Source organism: Ovis aries, chromosome 1 (assembly GCF_016772045.2).
Source record: "Ovis aries strain OAR_USU_Benz2616 breed Rambouillet chromosome 1, ARS-UI_Ramb_v3.0, whole genome shotgun sequence".
Taxonomy (NCBI): Eukaryota; Metazoa; Chordata; class Mammalia; order Artiodactyla; family Bovidae; genus Ovis; species Ovis aries.
The window spans coordinates 54,679,615-54,703,288 of NC_056054.1; the positions used below are offsets into that span (position 1 = coordinate 54,679,615).

Sequence of the window (23,674 nt, forward strand, 5' to 3'; positions counted from 1 at the left end):
CCGGCCTTGCCCATGTCCAGGTCCCACATCCCGGCCCATGGCGCCTGCGGGCGCTGCCAGTAGTTCCTGCTCATCAGCGGCGTGAGTTTTGGTTTTTGCTCTACTTCCGGCCCTGCTTCTTGCTGGCGGGCTGCTCCTCGGTCACCTCCACCTTATTGAAGAGCAACCTAGGCACGGGTGTCTCTGTGGCCTCAGTTCCCGTCGAGGCCTGGGCTGCCTTCGCCTTTGCTCTCCTTCTTTTGCTCCTCTTCGGGTCCTGCTCCTGCTTTCTCCGCCATCTTTTCTTCAAAGCCAGGGAGACAGCTCTTTGGCGCTGCCCTGGCCCGCGGACTTCTGTATCTTCTCACGCAGGACATCCAAGGCAGACTGAGTCTGGCTCCTGGGCCAGGCCGTCTGCAGTGGCTGAGGCAGTCTTCCTGGTCTGAGACTTCTCTGCAGGGGCCGGTGTTGTCGGCTCCACAGCCTTCTCCTCCCACGCTTTCTCCTGTCCTTTCTTCCTTTTTTGGGGGCCTAACAGTTTCTGAGACTCGAGTTTTGCCAGCAGACTTGTGCTTCTGTGGCTTGGGTTGAGCTGGGAGCAGACCTTCCTGGCCAGGCTCTGCAGGTAGGCATCATTTGCAAGCAGAGAACCCATGGCTTGAAGGCCCTGAGGTCGCTGGGGGCTTGCTTGGACTCTTATTTGAGGGGAGAAGAGCTGGGGTCCAGAGCCCCAGGCCAGCATCTGCACACCTCCCCCCCAGGCTGAAAACCACCTCATGTAGCCACTTTAAATGCAGAGTTTTCCCTGGTTGGCATCCACTACCTAGAAAATAGGGACTTCAGTCCTACAACTGCAAGGAACTGAATTCTGGCAATGACAATGGGTTTGGAACCGAATTTGCTCCTGGAAAAGGTGGCCAACATCTTGATCACAGCCTTGTAATACTGAAAATAGAAAACCTAGCCATGCTATGCTGGACTTTTACAAAACTGTGCACTGGTAAGTGGTACTTCTGAAAAATTATTATTGTTTTTTAATTGAAAAAATGTGTTTCTGCTGTACAACAAAGTGAATCAGCTATATGAATACATATATCCCCTCCCTCATATAAGTGGTATTTTTTTAAAGCTGTTGAATTTGTAGCAGTTTGCTACTTAGCTATAGGAAAGTATTGAGAGTATGGTACTCAACTCTTAGCTCCTTTGTAGGTAGTAATCTCATAAGACAAGTTGCCTCATTATGTAAACATTTTGTAGCTACTTTATTACAGAGGACTCATCAGGAAGTTATGTTTCTTAAAACTAGAAATTTTATAGATGCTTTCCTAAGCTTGCTTTCTGGTGGAGATAAGTTTTTGTTGTTTTAACATGTATCTGTTTTGGCTATTCAGTTCAGTTCAGTCGCTCAGTCATGTCCAACTCTTTGTGACCCCATGGACTGCAGCATGGCAGGCTTCACTGTCCATCACCAACTCCCAGAACCCACTCAAACTTATGTCTTATGAGTTGGTGATGCCATCCAACCACCTCATCCTCTGTTGTCCCCTTCTCCTCCTGCCTTCAGTCTGTTTTTCCCAACATCAGGGGCTTTTCAAATGAGTCAGTTCTTTGAATCAGGTGGCCATAGTGTTGGAGCTTCAGCTTCAGCATCAGTCCTTCCGATGAATTTTCAGGACTGATTTCCTTTAGGATGGACTGGTTGGATCTCCTTGCAGTCGAAGGGACTCTCAAGAGTCTTCTCTAACACCACAGTTCAAAAGCATCAATTCATTGGTTCTCAGCTTTCTTTATAGTCCAACTCTTACATCATACATACATAACTCATACATACGCAACGGATACATAACTACTGGAAAAACCATAACTTTGACTAGACAGACCTTTGTTGGCAAAGTAATGTCTCTGCTTTTTAGTATTCTCTCTGGGTTGGTCATAACTTTTCTTCCAAGGAGCAAGCATCTTTTAATTTCATGGCTTCAGTCACCATCTGCAGTGATTTTGGAGTCCCCCACCCCCACCCCAAATAAAGTCTGACACTGTTTTCATTGTTTTCCCATCTATTTGCCATGAAGTGATGGGAACAGATGCCATGATCTTAGTTTTCTAAGTTTCTTTAGTTTTCTAAATGGGCTTCTTATTTGCAGCATTTAGACTCTTAGTTGGACATGGGGGATCTAATTCCCTAACCAGGCATCGATCCCAAGCCCTCTGCATTGGGAGTGCAGAGTCTTACCTATTGGACTACCAGGGAAGTCCCCAAGATAAATTTTTTAACTTTACTGGTTTTTTGTCAGATTTTAGGATCATGGTAGTGTGGTTTTTTTTTTTGTTCAGACTCTTAGCTCAACTGATTATCAAACGTTCTGTGCTTACCTGGCAGTACACAAATGCTGAGTTCTGGGTACTCATCAGAGCTTGAAACATGGCTCTGCCAACTATTAGTTGTATGGTATGGCAAGTTACATACCACCTTATGAACTTCAAGTTCTTCGTTTGAGATGGGTGTAATAGTGCCCATCTTGTGGGCTGTCTTTGAAGTTGGCAGATGTGTATATAAGGTGCTACACTACTCCTTTAAGCTTTCTCTTTCACTTATCCTTACTCCTTTATCCTTTCCTTTTTAAAAATTTGGTTTTACATAGAGACAAAAAATAAACAATGGAGAGTAAAGAGTAAGAAAAGCCTCTTGGGTTTCATCCTCAGTTTCTTTTATAAATTCATTTGTCTATAGAGGACACTTGGTTCTGTAAGGAGCCCCAAGAAGAAATGTTTCCTGCCCTCAGGGGGCTGGCATTCAAAAGGAGACAGGATGAGCTCACATATATCATTTTCTCATGTTTGTGTTTCCCTAGTATTCTCTCTTTTGTGACAAGCAGGGTGTGGTTCCTTTAGCAAGTGGGATTGCTCTAGTGTGTTTTTAAGACCAGTGAAGTAATCTTTCCATTGTGAGCTACCCTTGGAAGACAGAATGGGAATACAAGGGAGGAATATGTATTTTTTCAAGGTAGTGGCACATGACTGACAGCCCCTGCTGCCTGTGGTCTACAGGAATGCTTCTGCAACAGTGCCTGTAAACATAACAGTCATGACTAAGTGTTTTGTAGAATGGAAAAATCAATGACTAGACCAGGAAAGAAACCGTCATCATAGACAAATAGCAGGCTAACATCAGTGGGACAGGAGGATCATAGGCTTGAGGTAGGGACTGTTGAACATACTCAGCTTATTAAAAAAAAAAAAACAAACAGTTTTAATTTACCTAATTGTTCCCCCAAACACACATGAAGGATACAGTCTTGTATAGTTGAATTTGGTTGCTGTTATATAAAATTTTTACAAAGTTTAGGAGATCTTTCTTTTTTCTTCCCATAAAAACCAGTGAAATTCTTACACTTCACTTGGGAATTGTGTTTGAATTCTGAATACAGATGTGTGTGTGTCTTCATTTCCCATCAACACAGATGTTTATTTCAGAGGGACAATCACTGTAGATGTTTCCTGGGTTGTTGTTTCCCAAGTTTTGTCATAAGAATATTGTCTTATGAAATAGGGCAGCTGCTGGTATCTTTTATACTTATTGGAAAATTCTTTAACCTTTAAAAAATAGTTTTTATTGAGGTATAATTGATATACTGCGTTGTATTAGTTTCAGGTGTACAGCATAGTGATTTGGTATTTGTATGCATTGCAAAATGATCGCCACCATGTGTCATTACCATTAGTCGCCATACAAAGTTAATGCAATATTACTGACTATAACTTTTAAAAAAAGGGGTTCTGCAGAGGTGAGATAATTTTGTTGTTAGAATATCTTCTTTTTGAGGGGAACCCAGTTAACTCCTATGGGCTGGGATCCAGGAAAAAGAAAGTAGAACTAGTATAGGCAATATGGCTGATATAGATTGCTATTATGATAAAGGGAAGATGAAAATTTAAATAATGAATTTTCCTTATTTTACAGTAAAGAGAATGTTAGACTCCTGACAATGGACCTAGTTTCCAGTATCAGATGACTATTTTTTTTAAAACCGTATCTAATCCACAATAAATGGGACACAGTTATACTCCTTACTGTGTAGCATTTTCTAAACTCGAGGTGAATCAGTCAACTGCGTGCTCTATGGGCATGGGCTTTTGTGCTCAGTCATGTCTGACTCTTTGTGACCCCATGGATTGTAGCCCACCAGGCCCCTCTGTCCAGGGCATTTTCCAGGCAAGAATACTGGAGTGAGTTGCCGTTTCCTTTTCCAGGGGATCTTCCTGACCCAGGGTTGGAACCTGCATCTCCTGCATTGACAGGAGGATTCTTTACCACTGGCATGCCTTAAAGCATTGATTAAAGAATTCACCTAGCAATGTGGAGAAGGAAATGGCAACCCACTGCAGTATTCTTGCCTGGGAAATCCCATGGGGAGAGGAGCCTGGTGTGCTGTACAGTCCATGGGGTCACAAGAATCAGACATGACTTAGCGAATAAACAACAACAGGAAAGTATAGTTCATAGATATTGTTACATTCTAATTCATCCATTCCTCTCTTTGCATCAAGTTAGAATGAGAGAAAAGATGTCTGTTTCAAAGTCAGAGTCTTGGAGGTGGTCCTAAGATGGTGGAGGAATAGGATAGGGAGACCACTTTTTCCCCCACAAATTCATCAAAAGAACATTTGAGCACCAAGAAAATTCCACAGAACAACTTCTGAATGCTGGCAGAGGATATCAGGCACCCAGAAAAGCAGCCCATTGTCTTCAAAATGATGTAGGACAAAATATAAAAAAGAGAGACAAAAGAGGTAGGGACAGAGATCCATCTCAGGAAGGGAGTCTTAAAAAAGAGAGAAGTTTCCAAACACTAGGAAACACTCTCTCTGGTTGGTCTGTGGGGAGCCTTGGAATCTCAGAGGGCAAAATAACTGGGAGGAAAAATAAATAAATAATTAAACCCCACAGATTACGTGCTTGACAGCAACTCCCAGAGGTGCAACAGCCCAGAGGCTCTCATTCCTCACTACCAAGTAGGGGAGGGACAGGGAGGAGCAGGCAGCATTGCTTAGGATAAGGACTGGGCCTGAATGCCCTGAGGGCAATCTGAGGGAACTAGCTTGAGATAGCAACCCAGACTGTGATCCCGTGAAAAGCCCTAACCACCTCCAGGCATGCTCACAGAATAAAGGACTGCGCAGAGCTAGTCGGCTGTGGACCGGCACATCCCCCACCAGAGACAGGCAGGCGAGGGCAGCCAGGGCTGGAAGGGGGCAATCACGGCCCCAGAGAGGCATCCTATACCAAACTCCAAGCAGACTTCATTGCTAACCAAGACTTCTTGGGATTCTGGATGTTTGACATCTGCTAGGAGGGTCATGGCCAGAGATCAGCTTCCCAGAAGAGACCCACGGCACATCTGAGAAGGCGTGCCTGTTGTACACCCAGAAAAATGAGAGGCTGGGACAAGGGAGGGGATAAGTCACAGCCTTCAGCTGGAGGTGACTACGCACGCTAAGGACATGGTCACCTGAGCTGCTTGGACCTGGGACGGGTGCAAAATGCAGGCCTAACCAAGTCTATGCCTTTGTGGACCTGAGAACCTGAACCTGAGTGGCTTAGACCTGGGAAGTGCATGCAAACCAGGGCCTGCATCAGACAGTTCCCCGCAGAGCAACCTGGAGTCTGAGCAGTGTAGACTGGGAAAGCACACATGCTGTGAGCGGGGGCAAACCCAGTGTGGCTGAATCACTGTGAACACACACCAGTGATATTTTTTGCAGTGTTCCTCCCTCCCCAAAGCATGACTGAACAAGTGAGCCTAAAAAAAAATTGACCACCACTGCACCCCTTGTGGCAGGGCGGAAATTAGACACTGAAGAGACAAGCAAACAGAAGCAGCTAAATTAAGCAGAGGGAACCGCTTTGGAAGTGACAGATGCAATACATTAAAACCCTGTAGATAGCACCGACTACATAAGAAGGGGTCTATAGACCTTGAGAAGTACAAGCCAGACCAAGGAACTATCTGAAAATGAACTGACCCCACACTGTCCACAACAGCTCCAGAGAAAGTCTCAGATATATTTTTACTACTATAATTTTTTAAATTTAAAAAAATGTATATTTTTGTTATTTTTAAGTCCCATTACTCCTTTAATTTTCATTTTTATAACCTACTATTACCTTGCAAAAAAATACACTATTTTTAAAGCAAACTTCATATATATATATTTTTTATAATTTCTGTGACTTTGTTTTTTTTTTTTTTAAATATTTGAGAATCTAACTTCTACTCAGGATTTTTAATCTTTGCGTTTTGGTATTTGTTATCAACTTTGTACCTTTAAGAACCCAATCTTCAATACCCATTTTTACTTGGCAGCGAGATCACTGGTCTGATTGCTCTCTCCCCCTTTTGACTCTCCTTTTTTTCCACCAGGTTGCCTCTATCTCCCTCCTCCCCCTTTTCTTCTCTACCCAACTCGGTGAATCTCTTTGGGTGTTCCAGGCTGTGGGGAACACTTAGGGAACTGATTACTGGCTGGATCTGTCTCTCTCCTTTTGATTCTGCATTTTATCCTCCTGGCCACCTCTGTCTCGTCCCTCCCTCTTCTCATCTCTGTGTAACTCCGTGAACATCTCTGAGGGATCCAGACTGTGGAGAGCACATAGGGAAGTGATTACTGGCTAGCTTGCGGTCTCCCCTTTTGATTCCCCCTGTTCTCCTCCTGGTCACCTCTATCTCCCTCCTCCCTATTCTCTTCTCCATGTAACTCTGGGTACCTCTCTGGGTGTCCCTCACTGTGGAGAAACTTTTCATCATTAACCTAGATGTTTTATCATTGGTGCTGTATAGATGGAGAAGTCTTGAGGCTACTGTAAGAATAAGACTGAAAACTAGAGGCAGGAGGCTTAAGTCCAAATCCTGAACACAAGAGAACTCCTGAATCCAGGGAACATTAATTGATTGGAGCTCATCAAATGCCTCTATACCTACACTGAAACCAAGCACTACCCAAAGGCCAACAAGTTCCAGAGCAAGACATACCATGCAAATTCTCCAGCAACACAGGAACATAACCCTGAGCCTCAATATACAGGCTGACCAAAGTCACACCAAACCCACTGACATTTCAAAACTTATTACTGGACACTTCATTACACTCCAGAAAGAAGAAATCCAGCTCCACCCACCAGAACACTGACACAAGCTTCCCTAACCAGAAAACCTTGACAGGCCGTGCGTCCAACCTCACCCACAGTGAAGAACCTTCACAATAAAGAGGAAACACCAACTGCCAGAATACAGAAAGGCCACCCCAAACACAGCAATATAAACAGGATGAAAAGGCAGAGAAATACCCAGCAGGTAAAGGAACAGGATAAATGCCCACCAAACCAAACAAAAGAGGAAGAGATAGGGAATCTACCTGATAAAGAATTCCAAATAATGATAGTGAAAATGAGCCAAAATCTAGAAAACAAAATGGAGTCACAGATAAAATAGCCTGGAGACAAAGATCAAGAAGATGCAAGAAAGGTTTAACAAGGACCTTGAAGAAATAAAAAAGAGTCAATCAATAATGAACACTGCAATAACTGAGATCAAAGACACTCTGAAGGGAACCAACAGTAGAATAACGGAGGCAGAAGATAAGATAAGTGAGTTAGAAGATAGAATGGTAGAAATACATTAAACAGAGAGAAAAAAAGAAAAAGGAATTAAAAGAAATGACAAACTCAGAGACTTCTGGGACACTGTTAAATGCCCCAACATTTAAATCATAGGAGTCCCAGAAGAAGAAGACAAAAAGAAAGACCATGAGAAAATACCGGAGGAGATAATAGTTGAAAACTTCTCTAAAATGTGGAAGGAAATAATTACTCAAGTCCAAGAAACCCAGGGAGTCCCAAACAGGATAAACCCAAGGTGAAACACCCCAAGACACATATTAATCAAATTAACAAAGATCAAACACAAAGAACAAATATTAAATGAAGCAAGGGAAAAACAACAAATAACAGTAATAACACACAAGGGGATTCCCATAAGGATAACAGCTGATCTTTCAATAGAAACACTTCAGGCCAGAAGGGAATGGCAGGACATACTTAAAATGATGAAAGAAAATAACCTACAGCCCAGATTACTGTACTCAGCAAGGATCTCATTCAAATATAAAGGAGAAATCAAAAGCTTTACAGATGAGCAAAAGCTGAGAGAATTCAGCACCACCAAACCAGCTCTCCAACAAATGCCAAAGCATCTTCTCTAGACAGGAAATGCAGAAAGGGTGTATAAACTTGAACCAAAAACAATAAATAGCAACGGGATCATATTTATCAATAATTACCTTAACTGTAATGGGTTGAATGCCCCAGCCAAAAGACAAAGACTGGCTGAATGGATACAAAAACAAGACCCCTATATATGTTGTCTAAAAAAGACCCACCTCAAAACAAGGGACACATACAGACTGGAAGTAAAGAGCTGGAAAAAGATATTCCATGCAAATACAGGCCAAAATAAAGCAGGAGTAGCAATACTCATATCAGATAAAATAGACTTTAAAACGAAGGCTGTGAAAAGAGACAAAGATGGACACTACATAATGATCAAAGGATCAATCCAAGAAGAGATAACAATCATAAATATATATACACCCAACATAGGAGCACCACAATATATAAGACAAATGTTAATAAGTATGAAAGGGGAAATTAACAATAACACAATAATAGTGGGAGACTTTAATACCCCACTCACACCTATGAATAGATCAACTAAATAGAAAATTAACAAGGAAACACAAACTTTAAATGATACAATAGACCAGTTAGACCTAATTGATATCTATAGGACATTTCACCCCAAAACAATGAATTTCACCTTTTTCTCAAGTGCTCATGGAACCTTCTCCAGGATAGATCACATCCTAGGCCATAAATCTAGCCTTGGTAAATTAAAAAAAATTGAGATCATTCCAAGCATCTTTTCTGACCACAATGCAGTAAGATTAGATGTCAATTACAGGAGAAAAACTATTAAAAATCCCAACATATGGAGGCTGAACAACAAGCTATTGAATAACCAAGTCACAGAAGAAATAAAAAATCAAAATATGCATAGAAATGAATGAAAGTGAAAGCACAACACCCCAAAACCTATGGGACACTGTAAAAGCAGTACTAAGGGGAAGGTTCATAGCAATACAGGCTTACCTCAAGAAACAGGAAAAAAGCCAAATAAATAACCTAACTCTACACCTAAAGCAGCTTGAAAAGGAAGAAATTATGAACCTCAGGGTTAGTAGAAGGAAAGAAATCTTAAAAATTAGGGCAGAAATAAATGCAAAGGAAACAAAAGAGACCATAGCAAAACCCAACAAAACCAAAAGCTTGTTCTTTGAGAAGGTAAATAAAATTGACAAACCATTAGCCAGACTCATCAAGAAAGAAAGGGGGAAAAGTCAAATCAACAAAATTAGAAATGAAAATGGAGAGATCACAACAGACAAAACAGAAATACAAAGGATCATAAGAGACTATTACCAGCAACTATATGCAAATAAAATGGACAACTTGGAAGAAATGGACAAATTCTTAGAAAAGTACAACTTTCCAAAACTGAACCAGGAAGAAATAGGAAATCTTAACAGACCCATCACAAGCATGGAAATTGAAACTATAATCAGAAATCTTAAAACAAACAAAAGCCCAGGACCAGACGGCTTCACAGCTGAATTCTACCAAAAATTTAGAGACGAGCTAACACCTATCCTACTCAAACTCTTCCAGAAAATTGCAGAGGAAGGTAAACTTCCAAACTCATTCTATGAGGCCACCATCACCCTAATACCAAAACCTGACAAAGATGCCACCAAAACAGAAAACTACAGGCCAATATCACTGATGAACATAGATGCAAAAATCCTTAACAAAATTCTAGAAAATAGAATTCAAACATATTAAAAAGATCATACATCATGACCAAGTGGGCTTTATCCCTGGGATTCAAGGATTCTTCAATATCTGCAAATCAATCAATGTAATTCACCACATTAACAAATTGAAAAATAAAAACCATATGATTATCTCAATAGATGCAGAGAAAGCCTTTGACAAATTTCAACATCCATTTATGATAAAAAAAAAAAACCCTCCAGAAAGCAGGAATAGAAGGAACATACCGCAACATAATAAAAGCTATATATGACAAACCATCAGCAAACATTATCCTCAATGGTGAAAAATTGAAAGTATCTCCCCTAAAGTCAGGAACAAGACAAGGGTGCCCACTGTCACCACTACTATTCAACATAGTTTTGGAAATTTTGGCCACAGCAATCAGAGCAGAAAAAGCAATAAAAGGAATCCAGACTGGAAAAGAGGAAGTAAAACTCTCACTGTTTGCAGATGACATGATCCTCTATGCAGAAAACCCTAAAGACTCCACCAGAAAATTACTAGAGCTAATCAATGAATATAGTAAAGTTGTGGGATATAAAATTAACACAGAAATTCCTTGCATTCCTATACACTAACAATGAGAAAACAGAAAGAGAAATTAAGGAAACAATTCCATTCACCATTGCACAGAAAAGAATAAAATACCTAGGAATATATCTACCTAAAGAAACAAAAGACCTATATATAGAAAACTATAAAACACTGGTGAAAGAAATCAAAGAAGACACAAATAGATGGAGAAATATACCGTGTTCATGGATCGGAAGAATAGATATAGTGAAAATGAGTATACTACCCAGAGCAATCTATAGATTCAATGCAATCCCTATCAAACTACCAAAGGTATTTCTCACAGAGCTAGAACAAATAATTTCACAATTTGTATGGAAATACAAAAAACCTCGAATAGCCAAAGCAATCTTGAGAAAGAAGATGGAACTGGAGGAATCAACCTGCCTGACTTCAGGCTCTACTACAAAGTCACAGTCATCAAGACAGTATGGTACTGGCACAAAGACAGAAATATAGATCAATGGAACCAGATAGAAAGCCCAGAGATAAATCCACACACCTATCTTTGACAAAGGAGGCAAAAATACACAATGGATTAAAGATAATCTCTTTAACAAGTGATGCTGGGAAAACTGGTCAACCACTTGTAAAAGGATGAAACTAGAACACTTTCTAACACCATACACAAAAATAAACTCAAAATGTATTAAAGATCTAAATGTAAGACTAGAAACTATTAAACTCCTAGAGGAAAACATAGGCAAAACACTCTCTGACATAAATCACAGCAGGATCCTCTATGACCCATCTCCCAGCATATTGGAAATAAAAGCAAAAATAAACAAATGGGACCTAATTAAACTTAAAATCTTCTGCACAACAAAGGAAACTATAAGCAAGGTGAAAAGACAGCTTTCAGAATGGGAGAAAACAATAGCAAACAAAGCAGTGGACAAAGAATTAATCTCAAAAATATACAAGCAACTCCTGCAGCTCAATTACAGAAAAATAAAAGACCCAATAAAAAAGTAGGCCAAAGAACTAAACAGACATTTCTCCAAAGAAAACATACAGATGGCTAACAACATCACTCATTATCAGAGAAATGCAAGTCAAAACCACAATGAGGTACCATTTCACACCAGTCAGAATGGCTGCCATCCAAAAGTCTACGAGCAATAAATGCTGGAGAGGGTGTGGAGAAAAGGGAACCCTCTTACACTGTTGGTGGGAATGCAAACTAGTAGAGCCACTATGGAGAACAGTGTGGAGATTCCTTAAAAAACTGGAAAGAGAACTGCCTTATGACCCAGCAATCCCACTGCTGGGCATACATACCAAGGAAACCAGAATTGAAAGAGGCACGTGTACCCCAATGTTCATCGTAGCACTGTTTATAATAGCCAGGACATGGAAGCAACCTAGATGTCCATCGGCAGATGAACAGATAAGAAAGCTGTGGTACATATACACAAGGGACTATTACTCAGCCATTAAAAAGAATACATTTGAATCAGTTCTAATGAGGTGGATGAAACTGGAACCTATTACACAGAATGAAGTAAGCCAGAAAAAAAAAAAAACCACCAATACAGTATACTAATGCATATATATGGAATTTAGAAAGAAGGTAACAATAATCTTGTATGCGAGATGGCAAAAGAGACACTGATGTATAGAACAGTCTTTTGGACTCTGTGGGAGAGGGCGAGGGTGGGATGATATGGGAGAATGGCATTGAAACATGTGAAATATCATATGTGAAATGAATCGTCAGTCCAGGTTTGATGCATGATACAGGGTGCTCGGGGCTGGTGCACTGGGATGACCCAGAGGGATGGGATGGCGAGGGAGGTGGGAGGGGGGTTCAGGATGGGAACACACGTACACTCATGGTGGATTCAAGTCAACCTATGGCAAAACCAATACAATATTGTAAAGTAAAGTTAATTAATTAATTAAAAAAAAACAAAGAGTCTTTCATAGTGATTTGGTAGACATTTTTGAGAAAGGTTTTTATAAAGATTTGGAACAACATGAATGATTTTTGGTAAATTCATCAAGAATACTTGATTTGCTCCTCTTTCCCATTTATACATTTTTCTGTAATGAGTTTTGTGGCTGCTAAGTCACTTCGGTTGTGTCCGACTCTATGTGACCCCATAGATGGCAGCCCACCAGCCTCCCCTGTCCCTGGGATTCTCCAGGCAAGAACACAGAATTCCAATATAAAGTTGACTAGATAATGTATCTGTATGCCATTTGTGGTAAGCAGTTTAAGAAGCAACATAGATGTGCCTGGCAGGGTATATTATAATGATAATTTCTTTTGGTTGATGACTCCAGGAAGATTAAAGCTAAGGTTGAAATTTGAAGTAATGGTTAACGTAATATATAGACTTTTCCTCCAATACTCTTGACACTGAACAAAAAGAAACCTTTTATATATAGCTTGGAAAAAATTATTTAGGGATAATGCTGCTCATTCAATGAATAATTGTAGAAGTCATTATTTCAAAATTGAATATATGAATATAGCTGAGAGGCCCTAATAAGGTTATTGAGGGAGGCCAATGATTTGGGTCCCAAAGCTTCTGAGACTGGTAATGTGAAGGACAATCTGTAGAGTATAACAGGGTATCACTGTCAGCTGAAGCCTTCCAGGACAGACCACTGGTCTTAGGCACCAAGGAAGTTTTAAAACATAGCAGCTTTGTGACTTGTGGTACTTTCATGCTGATAAGTGTAGGTGGGAAACAAGACTGTGAAGCAGTGGGTAGAATGCTTGTCCTTATAGCAGCATTTTTGAAGAACCGAAGCTTATTGTTTCTTTCTCCACTCAAGTGTACCAAATTACAGTTAACATCATGGATTTTGATGGATTTTTTCTGTCTCTGAATGATTGTGTTAATGAAGTTTGCAGAGGAAGAAACCTTATCTAACTCTCGATTCTGTGCAGCTTATGTGAAGTGAAGTCGCTCAGTTGTGTCCAACTCTTTGTGACCCCATGAACTGTAGCCTACCAGGCTCCTCTGTCCATGGGATTTCCAGGCAATAGTACTGGAGTGGATTGCCATTTCCTTCTCCAAGGGATCTTCCCCACCCAGGGATCGAACCCAGGTCTTCCGCATTGTAGACAGACGCTTTACCGCCCAAGCCACCAGGGAAGCACAGCTTATAGTGACTCCATAATGATCCATTCATAGAAGCCTCTTTTTCATATGAATATTTCTAAAATTTTATTATTTTATTACCTTGCTTCAGCAACTTTTAGATTTTAGACACTAAAAATTATTAGGAGTGTAACCAATAGTGGTTAGGAGCCAGTGCTTTTACTGCTGTAGACAAGTGTTGTTGGCTGGTCACAGATGCAGTAATCTTACAGGCAGCTGGGTGTAGTGAGAAGAGTAATGACTGAAATCTAGCAGTCCTGGGGTGAAATCTTGCTTTGCTGCTTAGTGTTTGTATTAGTCAGGTTCTCCTGAGAAACAGAACTAGAACAATCTGTCTGTCTGTCTTTCTGTCTATCAATCATCCACCTATGAGATTAATTACCATGAACTGGCTCATGATCTTCCATCTGCAAGCTGGAGGCCCAGGAGAGCTGGTGGTATAATTCCAATCTGAGTCCAAAGGACTGAGAATGAGGGGAGTCAGTGGTGAAAAGTCAGTCCAAGGGCAGGGGAAGACAGATGTCCCAGTTTAAGAAGGCAGGCAGGAAGGGGGCAAATCTTTCTTTCCTCCTCATTTTGTTCTGTTCAGCTCTGCCAGGGGTTGGATTGTATCTACCCTCATGAGAGAGGGCAATTCATTTTATCAGTTCAGTTTAGTTCAGTCGCTCATTTATGGTCTGACTCTTTGTGACCCCATGGACTGCAGCATGGCAGGCTTCCCTGTCCATCACCAACTCCCAGAGCCTACTCAAACTCATGTTCTATGAGTTGGTGATGCCATCCAACCACCTCATCCTCTGTTGTCCCCTTCTCCTTTTGCCTTCAGTCTTTCCCAACATCAGGGTCTTTTCAAATGAGTCAGTTCTTTGAATCAGGTGGCCATAGTGTTGGAGCTTCAGCTTCAGCATCAGTCCTTCCGATGAACATTCGGGACTGATTTCCTTTAGGGTGGACTGGTTGGATCTCCTTGCAGTCCAAGGGACTCTCAAGAGTCTTCTCTAACACCACAGTTCAAAAACATCAATTCGTTGGCACTTAGCTTTCTTTACAGTCCAACTCTCACATATATGACTACTGGAAAAACTATAGCTTTAACTAGATGGACCTCTGTTGGCAAAGACATGTCTCTGCTTTTTAATGCGCTGTCTCAGTTGGTCATAACTTTTCTTCCAAGGAGAAAGTGTCTTTTAATTTCATGGCTGCAGTCACCATCTGCAGTGATTTTGGAGCCCCCCAAATAAAGTCACTCACTGTTTCCATTGTTTTCATATATATTTTCCATGAAGTGATGGGACCAGATGCCATGATCTTAGTTTTCTGAATGTTGAGCTTTAAGCCAACATTTTTACTCTCCTCTTTCACTTTCATCAAGAAGCTTTTCAGTTCTTCTTCAATTTCTGTCATAAGGGTGGTGTCATCTGCATATCTGAGGTGATTGATATTTCTCCCAGCAATCTTGATTCCATCTTATGCTTCATCCAGCCTGGCATTTCTCATGATGTACTCTGCATATAAGTTAAATAAGCAGGGTGACAATATACAGCCTTGACGTACTTCTTCCCCAATTTGGAGCCAGTCTGTTGTTCTATGTCCAGTTCTAACTGTTGCTTCTTGACCTGCATACAGATTTCTCAGGAGGCAGGTCATGTGGTCTGGTATTCCTACCTCTTTAAGAATTTTCCACAGTTTATTGTGATCACACATCAGAGGCTTTGGCATAGTCAATAAAGCAGAAATAGATGATTTTCTAGAACTCTCTTGCTTTTTTGATGATCCAACGGATGTTGGCAATTTGATCTCTGGTTCCTCTGCCTTTTCTAAATCCAGCTTAAACATCTGGAAGTTCATGGTTCACATACTGTTGAAGCCTGGCTTGGAGAATTTTGAGCATTACATTACTAGCGTGTGAGATAAGTGCAATTGTACGGTAGTTTGAGCATTCTTTGGCATTGCCTTTCTTTGGGATTGGAATGAAAACTGACCTTTCCCAGCCCTGTGGCCACTGCTGAGTCTTCCAAATTTGCTGGCATATTGAGTGCAGCACTTTCACAGCATCATCTTTCAGGATTTGAAATAGCTCAACTGGAATTCCGTCACCTCCACTAGCTTTGTTCACCTTCCTAAGGCCCACTTGACTTCACATTCAAGGATTCCTGGTTCTACGTGAGTGATCATACCATTGTGATTATCTGGGTCTCATTACCTCATTATCTGCCAGATAATGAATGAAGATCTTTTATTCTTGCCACTTCTTAATAACTTCTGCTTCTTTTATGTCCATACCATTTCTGTCCTTTATTGCACCCATCTTTGCATGAAATGTTCCCTTGGTATCTCTAATTTTCTTGAAGAGATCTCTAGTCTTTCCCGTTCTATTGTTTTCCTCTATTTCTCTGCATTGATCACTGAAGAAGGATTTCTTACCTTTCCTTCCTATTCTTTGGAACTCATTTTGTTCTGTTCAGCTCTTCAAGGGATTCAATGGTGTCTACCCTCATGGATGAGGGCAATCCATATTATGGAGACCATAAAGTCAAACACTAATCTCATCTTGAACCACACTTACAGACTCCCCCAGAAATAATGTTTAATCTGGACACCCCATGGCTTAACCATCATTGTTATCAACCATCAGTGACTTTGGGAAAGTTACTACTGCTTTGTGCTTCATTTTCCTCACTGAAAATACAGAGGTAATAGCTACTTTGTTATAGTAAATGTACTGCTTCTCTTCCCTGATGGCTCAGATGGTAAAGCGTCTGCCTACAGTGCGGGAGACTGAGGTTCAATCCCTGGGTTGGGAAGATTTCCTGGAGAAGGGAATGGCAACCCACTCCAGTATTCTTACCTGGAAAATCCCATGGACAGAGGAGCCTGGTAGGCTACAGTCCATGGGGTCGCAAAGAGTTGGACACGACTGAGAGGCTTCACTTTCCTTTCCTTTCCTAACACAGGGTAGGAATTCTTTTCAACTCTTTTTTGTGAGAGTGGGTCAAACAGTGAGGATGTTTTCATTCAAAAGCAGCACATGCTTATTGTAGAAAATTTATGAAATACAGATATACTCAAAGAAGAAAATAAACCTGTCATAATTACAGTCCTGTTAACCTTTTAGTAATATCTTTCCCATTTATAGCTTCAGTGTAAATTTCAATTATTTTCTTCCAGTGCAGCAATCTTAAGGATTTTATAGTATTTTATTGTACAGGTGTACTGTAATTTATTTAATCATTTAAGTGTATGTACACATTTTGCTCCCTGGGTTGGGAAGATCCCCTGGAGAAGGGCATGGCAACCCCCTCTAGTATTTTTTGCCTGGAGAATCCTGTGGACAGAGGAGCCTGGTTGGCTATAGTCCATAGGATTGCAAAGAGTCAGACTCATTTGAAGCGACTGAGCACACATTTTTCTACTACTAATATCCTTGTATATGCATTTATGTACATAAGCATAATAATTGACTTAGGATCAATTTTTAAAAATAAAATCACTGGGTCAAAAAGTGTGGAGTTACGAAGGTTTTTGGTTTGACTTGCTTAATTATCTTGCCCCATGTTGCATCAATATACACTTTCACTAGGAATGGATGGAAATGCTCATTTCCCCTTACCTTTCATCCTCTGGGAGACAACAGTGACTTATTATTTGACTTTGCCTTTGAAAACTATTGGTAAAGTTGAAATAAAACAGATTTATTGATCACATTGCATTTATTTTAGAACTGTTTTCAGTTCACAGTAAAACTGAGTGCAGATGCAAAGAGTTCCCTCTACTGCCTTCCCCCACGTGTGCATAACCTCCATTATCAATATCTCTCATGACAGTGGTTGTTGTTGTTATTGTACATTTGTTAAAACTGATGAACCTACACATCGTATTCACCCAAAGTCCATAATTAACATAGGAGTTACTATTGGTATTATATTTTCTGTAGTTTTTGACAAATATAATGATGTGTCCATCATTATGATGTCATGCAGAGTATTTTCACTGCCTTAAAAATTCCTGTGTTCCACCTATTGGTCCTTCCACACCCCTCCCCCCCCCCCCCCCACCTCCCGCCCCAATCCTTTGCAACCTCTGATCATTTTACTGTCTCCACAGATTTGCCTTTTCCAGGATGTCATATGGTTGAAGTCATAAATTAGGTAGTTTTTTCAGATCAACTTCTTTCACTTAACAATATACATTTAAGGTTTTTTCATGCTTTTTTGTGACTTGATAACTTATTTTTTAGTACTGAATCACTGTCTGGATGTACCAGTTTATTTATCCATTCAGTTACTGAAGGATATATTTTTTGCTTCAAGGATTTGGCAATTATTAATATGAATAAAGCTGTTATAAATATCTTTGTGCAGACTTTTGTGTGGACATAAGGTTTTAACTCCTTTGAGTAAGTCTAAGGAGCACAATTATCAGATTGTATGGTAAGACTATACTTAGTTTAGTAAGAAACCTCCAAACTATCTTCCAAAATGGCTATACCATTTTGCATTCCCACCAGCAATTCCCACAAGAGTTCCTGTTGCTCTTCATCCTTACCAGCCTTTGTTGTTGTCGTCACTGTTCCAGATGTTGGTCATTCTAATAGATGTGTAGTGATAGCGCATCAATATTTTAGTATATATATCCCTGGTAACATATGATATTAAATCTCTTTCATATACTTTATTTGCCACCTGTATATCTTTTTTTGGTGGTGGTGGTGTTCAGTTGCTAAGTTGTGTCCAACTCTTTGCGACCTCATATGACCCCACTGCAGCACACCAGGCTTTCCTGCCTTTGACTATTACCTGGAGTTTGATCAAACTCATGTTCATTGTTAGTGATGCCATCCAATCATCTCATCTTCTGTTGTCCCCTTCTCCTCCTGCCCTCAATCTTTCCCAACATCAGCGTCTTTTCCAATGAGTCAGTTCTTCACATCAAGTAGCCAAATTATTGGACCTTCAGCTTCAGCATCGGTCCTTCCGATGAATATCCAGGGTTGATTTCGTTTAAGATTGACTGGTTTGATCTCCTTGCAGTCCAAGGGACTCTCAAGAATTTTCTCCAATATGACTGTTCAAAAGCATCAATTATTTGGTGCTCAGCCTTCCTTATGGCCCAACTCTAACATCTGTACATGACTACTGGAAAAACCATAGCTTTAGACTAATACTTTTCACTTGACTATACAACCCTTTGTTGACAAAGTGATATCTCTGCTTTTTTAATAAACTGTCTAGATTTGTCATAGCTTTCCTTCCAAGGAGCAAGAGACTTTTAGTCCAAGGATGCTTTTAAGGAGCAGTTATCTCTAGTAGATGGTACCAGAGCAGAGAAGAGGTTAAGAGTGTGGCTCTTACAAAGATGAACCTCTCTCATGTGTAAAATGAGACTCATTATCACACCTGTGTTCTAAATGTGAAGATTAACTGACATGAATATCTGTCAAGATTTCAGCACTTTATCTGGGGCATAGTACTACTACTAATTGTAATGACTGTTATTATTTTCATTTAATAAACATTATTGAACTTAACTGATTTGTATTAGTATTTCTCCTTTGAAAATGGATGTTTGGAGGTGGGGACAGAGAGTGGTTTTGAATTTCTGCTCGAGGCCAACACACAGCAGGCCACTTTTGCCTCTGTCTCAGGCCTCTCTGAATGTCTTGTAGACTCTGTTGTAGTCTGTGTGGTGAGCACCCTCATTATTAGCGCCTCCAAACTCTTTCTGTCTTTGCCCCTTTAGAATGAGCCATTTTGTCTTGCATCCTGTACACTGTGCATGAACATGAGTAATACTTGCATTTGATGATATTAATATTTATTGAGAATGTGCCAAATACTATGTATATGTCTTATATTCTGCAGTTTTTGTATAACCATCTGAAGTAGATACCCTCATGTTCACCTTTTTACATGTTACTACAATTGGTCCATCCATTAGATCTCAAATTTTTTTTTCACTTGGAACACAGTTTATGGATCCTTATATTCCCAGGACTTACATAGCATGAGGAGTAGGATAATTTCTCCATAATGGTGGATCTATGATACTCTCAAGGCTATGGTTTTTCCAGTGGTCATGTATGGATGTAAGAGTTGGACTGTGAAGAAAGCTGAGCACAGAAGAATTGAAGCTTTTGAAATGTGGTGCTGGAGAAGACTCTTGAGAGTCCCTTGGACTGCAAGGAGATCCAACCAGTCCATCCTAAAGGAGACCAGTCCTGGGTGTTCATTGGAAGGACTGATGCTGAGGCTGAAACTCCAATACTTTGGCCACCTCATGCAAAGAGCTGACTCATTGGAAAAGACTCTGATGCTGGGAGGGATTGGGGGCTGGAGGAGAAGGGAATGACCCAGGATGAGATGGCTGGATGGCATCACTGACTCAATGCACATGAGTTTGGGTGAACTCCGGGTATTGGTGATGGACAGGGAGGCTTGGCATGCTGCGATTCACGGGGTTGCAAAGAGTCAGACACGACTCAGCGACTGAACTGAACTGATGATAGTCTCTCTCCCAAAGTGTCTCATTCCTGTTTCCTGGAGATGTTGCATTTCTCTTAGCCCTTCCCTGCCTGCTCCATGCCTTCTGGCAGTTGCTTTGAGTCCTCACCCTCCTAAGTGGTTCCTCTTCTGCTAGAAATCTTGCCTTAGCCCGGCAGAGCCCCCATAGATGGCTCAAAGCCTCATGGGCTACAGGCCATGTGAGCAAGAAGTGGTAACAACTCTAGGGGAGATGTATTAATATGACCCAACTTTAAGCTTCGAGTGGGCTTTGCTGCCATACTTTTGCAGAGCCCTTTCATCTACCTCAAAGAGCCTTTCTTCCTTCAGATGTCAGCACTGGGTGTCCCCACCTTACCATCTCCATTACCCACACCCATGCTTCCTCCACCCTATCCGCGCTATTGTCACAGCACTGACTGCTTTCTTCTGGATCTGATGTTCTTCTTGTTTGTACCATTCCTGTGAGCATCTCAGGGGCAAGGACCCTGTTCCTTGTGTTCTGCAACTCTGAACCCCAGTAAAGCAAGATGCCTGGTACATAACAAGTGTTCCAAAAATACCCTTTAAATCAACAGAAACAAGGTTCTCATGTTGGTAGGTCTCAGAGTACTGTTTATAGTGTTTTAGAAACTCTGTAGATTAAACAAACATTTGTGGGCTCATCTAACCTCCAGGTACAATGTGTTCCAAGCTAAAAGAATGCTGGGATGCTCATATTTATTCTCAGCACTAAAATGTTAGTTCTGCTTTTAAATTCTGAAGGATCCAATGTATTCTTCTCAGATTGGCACAGTTTCTTCTGGACTCGGTGGGAGTCATATGCCTATGGGAAATAATTTGGCTGCCTTTGAATAGAAGATGTTGGAGCAATGGTAATAAATTTCAGAGTGAATACAATTTGCATATGCAATAGCTTATTCCCATAATTTGGAGTTTCCTGAGTGACTGAGAGGTTCCAAAAGTAGAGTCTGCCCCTCCATCATTTCCCCTTAGTATCAAGCTGTTGCCAAGCTCTGACCTATTAAATGTCAGAGTCATAGGACTCCCAGAGAGTTCTAGAAGCAGCCCTGTTCAGTTGCTGGTATCATTTCACGATATTAATAGCTTGTGATTCCTGATGTAGGGGGCATATTGAGCATGTGCACTTGGCTAATAGTTTCATGAAGAACACTCCTAATTTTCCTTCCTCCCAAGTGTGAATTTTTCAGCAATGATGTGGCATGAATGGATTCAGTTTTATAAAAGTTTTCCAAGACCTTTCTTGCTGAGGAGTGAATCACTGGGTTTTCTGATTAATTATGAGAGGAACATGGGTGCATCTGCATGTCTGTAGTGTGCAGTGCACTGGGCTGTAAGACAATCAAGTGAGATTTTTCAAAGTAGCTTAATTTCTTTTCTAGCTCTTTACAGTCTGTCTTCATCTTATGTTTTGCTGTTTATTTCTTGCTCTCACTTTTGCACTTTGCACTTCAGTGACATATGGTTTGATATGCCCCTCAAAGGATCATAACAGTGGTTGCACTAGCATTACTAAATAGAAGACGTTTAGGATAGGCAATCTGGTTGAAGGACTAGACCTTACCTTGAGATTTCATTTGTATGGCAAACCCAATGTTTATGCATAGAAGGGGTACTGCTTCCTGATGACTAGTAGGCTTCTAGTAACTTTGATTAAGATCCTTGAAATCATCTTTGGTTTGTCATTTTCTTACTCTGTATTTAATCCTTCAACTATCTTTATGACTCCACTTTCAAGCATATCAGTAATTACATCCCTTCATCTCAATGGGTTCCAAATCAGGAAAGGAGTACGTCAAGGCTGTATATTGTCACCCTGCTTATTTAACTTATATGCAGAGTACATCATGAGAAACGCTGGACTGGAGGAAGAACACGCTGGAGTCAAGATTGCTGGGAGAAATATCAATAACCCCATATATGCAGATGGCACCACCCCTATGGCAAAGGAAAGGAGAGCTAAAGAGCCTCTTGATGAAAGTGAAAGAGGAGAGTGAAAAAGTTGGCTTAAAACTCAACATTCAGAAAACTAAGATGATGGCATCTAATCCCATCACTTCATGGAAAATAGATGGGAAAACAGTGGAAACAGTGAGAGACTTTATTTTGGGGGGCTCCAAAACCACTGCAGATGGTGACTGCAGCCATGAAATTAAAAGATGCTTGCTCCTTGAAAGAAAAGTTATGACCAACCTGCTGCTGATGCTACTAAATCGCTTCAGTTGTGTCCGACTCTGTGCGACCCCATAGACGGCAGCCCACCAGGCTCCTCCTTCCCTGGGATTCTCCAGGCAAGAACACTGGAGTGGGTTGCCATTTCCTTCTCCAATGCATGAAAGTGAAAAGCAAAAGTGAAGTCACTCAGTCGTGTCCGACTCTTAGCGACCCCATGGACTGCAGCCTACCAGGCTCCTCCGTTCATGGGATTTTCCAGGCAAGAGTACTGGAGTGGGTTGTCATTGCCTTCTCTGATGGCCAACCTAGACACGATATTAAAAAGCAGAGACATTACTTTGCTAACAAAATTCCATCTAGTCAAATCTATGGTTTTTCCAGTAGTCTTGTACAGATGTGAGAGTTGTACTATAAAGAAAGCTGAGCACTGAAGAATTGATGCTTTTGAACTGTGGTGTTGGAGAAGACTCTTGAGAGTCCTTTGGACTTCAAGGAGATCCAACCAGTCCACACTAAAGGAACTCAGTCCCAAATATTCATTGGAAGGACTGATGCTGAAGCTGAAACTCCAATACTTTGGCCACCTGATGTGAGGAACTGACTCATTTGAAGAGACCCTGATGCTGGAAAAGATTGAGGGCAGGACGAGAAGGGGATGACAGAGGATGAGAATGAGATGGTTGAATGGCATCACTGATTCTATGGACATGAGTTAGAGTAAACTCCAGGAGTTGGTGATGGATCAGGAAGCCTGGCATGCTGCAGCCCATGGGGTCACAAAGAGCCAGACATGACTGAGCAACTGAACTGAACTGATCTCACCTTCAGAGCTACTGTGTTTGTTCAAGCCACCATCACCTCTTGTTGAGATGTTGCGATAACCTCCTAACTGATTTCCCTACTTATGTCTTTGCTTTCACATTCTGTCTCCAACATATCTTTTGAGACTTGTTTCTTTTGAATAATTTTACTTGTTTATTTTTGCCTGCACTGGGTCTTCATTGCTGCTTGGGCTTTTCTCTAGTTGCGGTGAGTGGGGGCTACTGTCTAGTTGCACTGTGGGCTTCTCATTGCAGAGGCTTCTCTTGGCAGGTGAATTCTTTACCACTCAGCCACCTGGGAAGCCCCTGAGCCTTGTTTCTTGTTCTCACACAGTTTCTCAAGTGATCTTGCTAAAAGATAAGTCAGATCATGTCTTTCCTCTGCAGAAAACCATCTGATATCTTTTCATTTTCACTTAGAATAAAATGCATAGTCCTTAAGATGGCTGGAAAGTTTCTACTTGTGTTAAGGGAAAGGACTCCTGTTACCTCCCAACCTCTTTCTTACTTATGTCCTTGTTCACTCTGGCCACATCGCTC

General features: G+C 40.9%; 1 pseudogene; it reads right to left on the minus strand.

The window, feature by feature from the left end:
* Positions 1 to 100: 100 nt before the first annotated feature.
* On the minus strand, positions 101 to 634 carry LOC105614730 (surfeit locus protein 6-like; annotated as a pseudogene).
* Between the last annotated feature and the right edge of the window lie 23,040 nt (positions 635 to 23,674).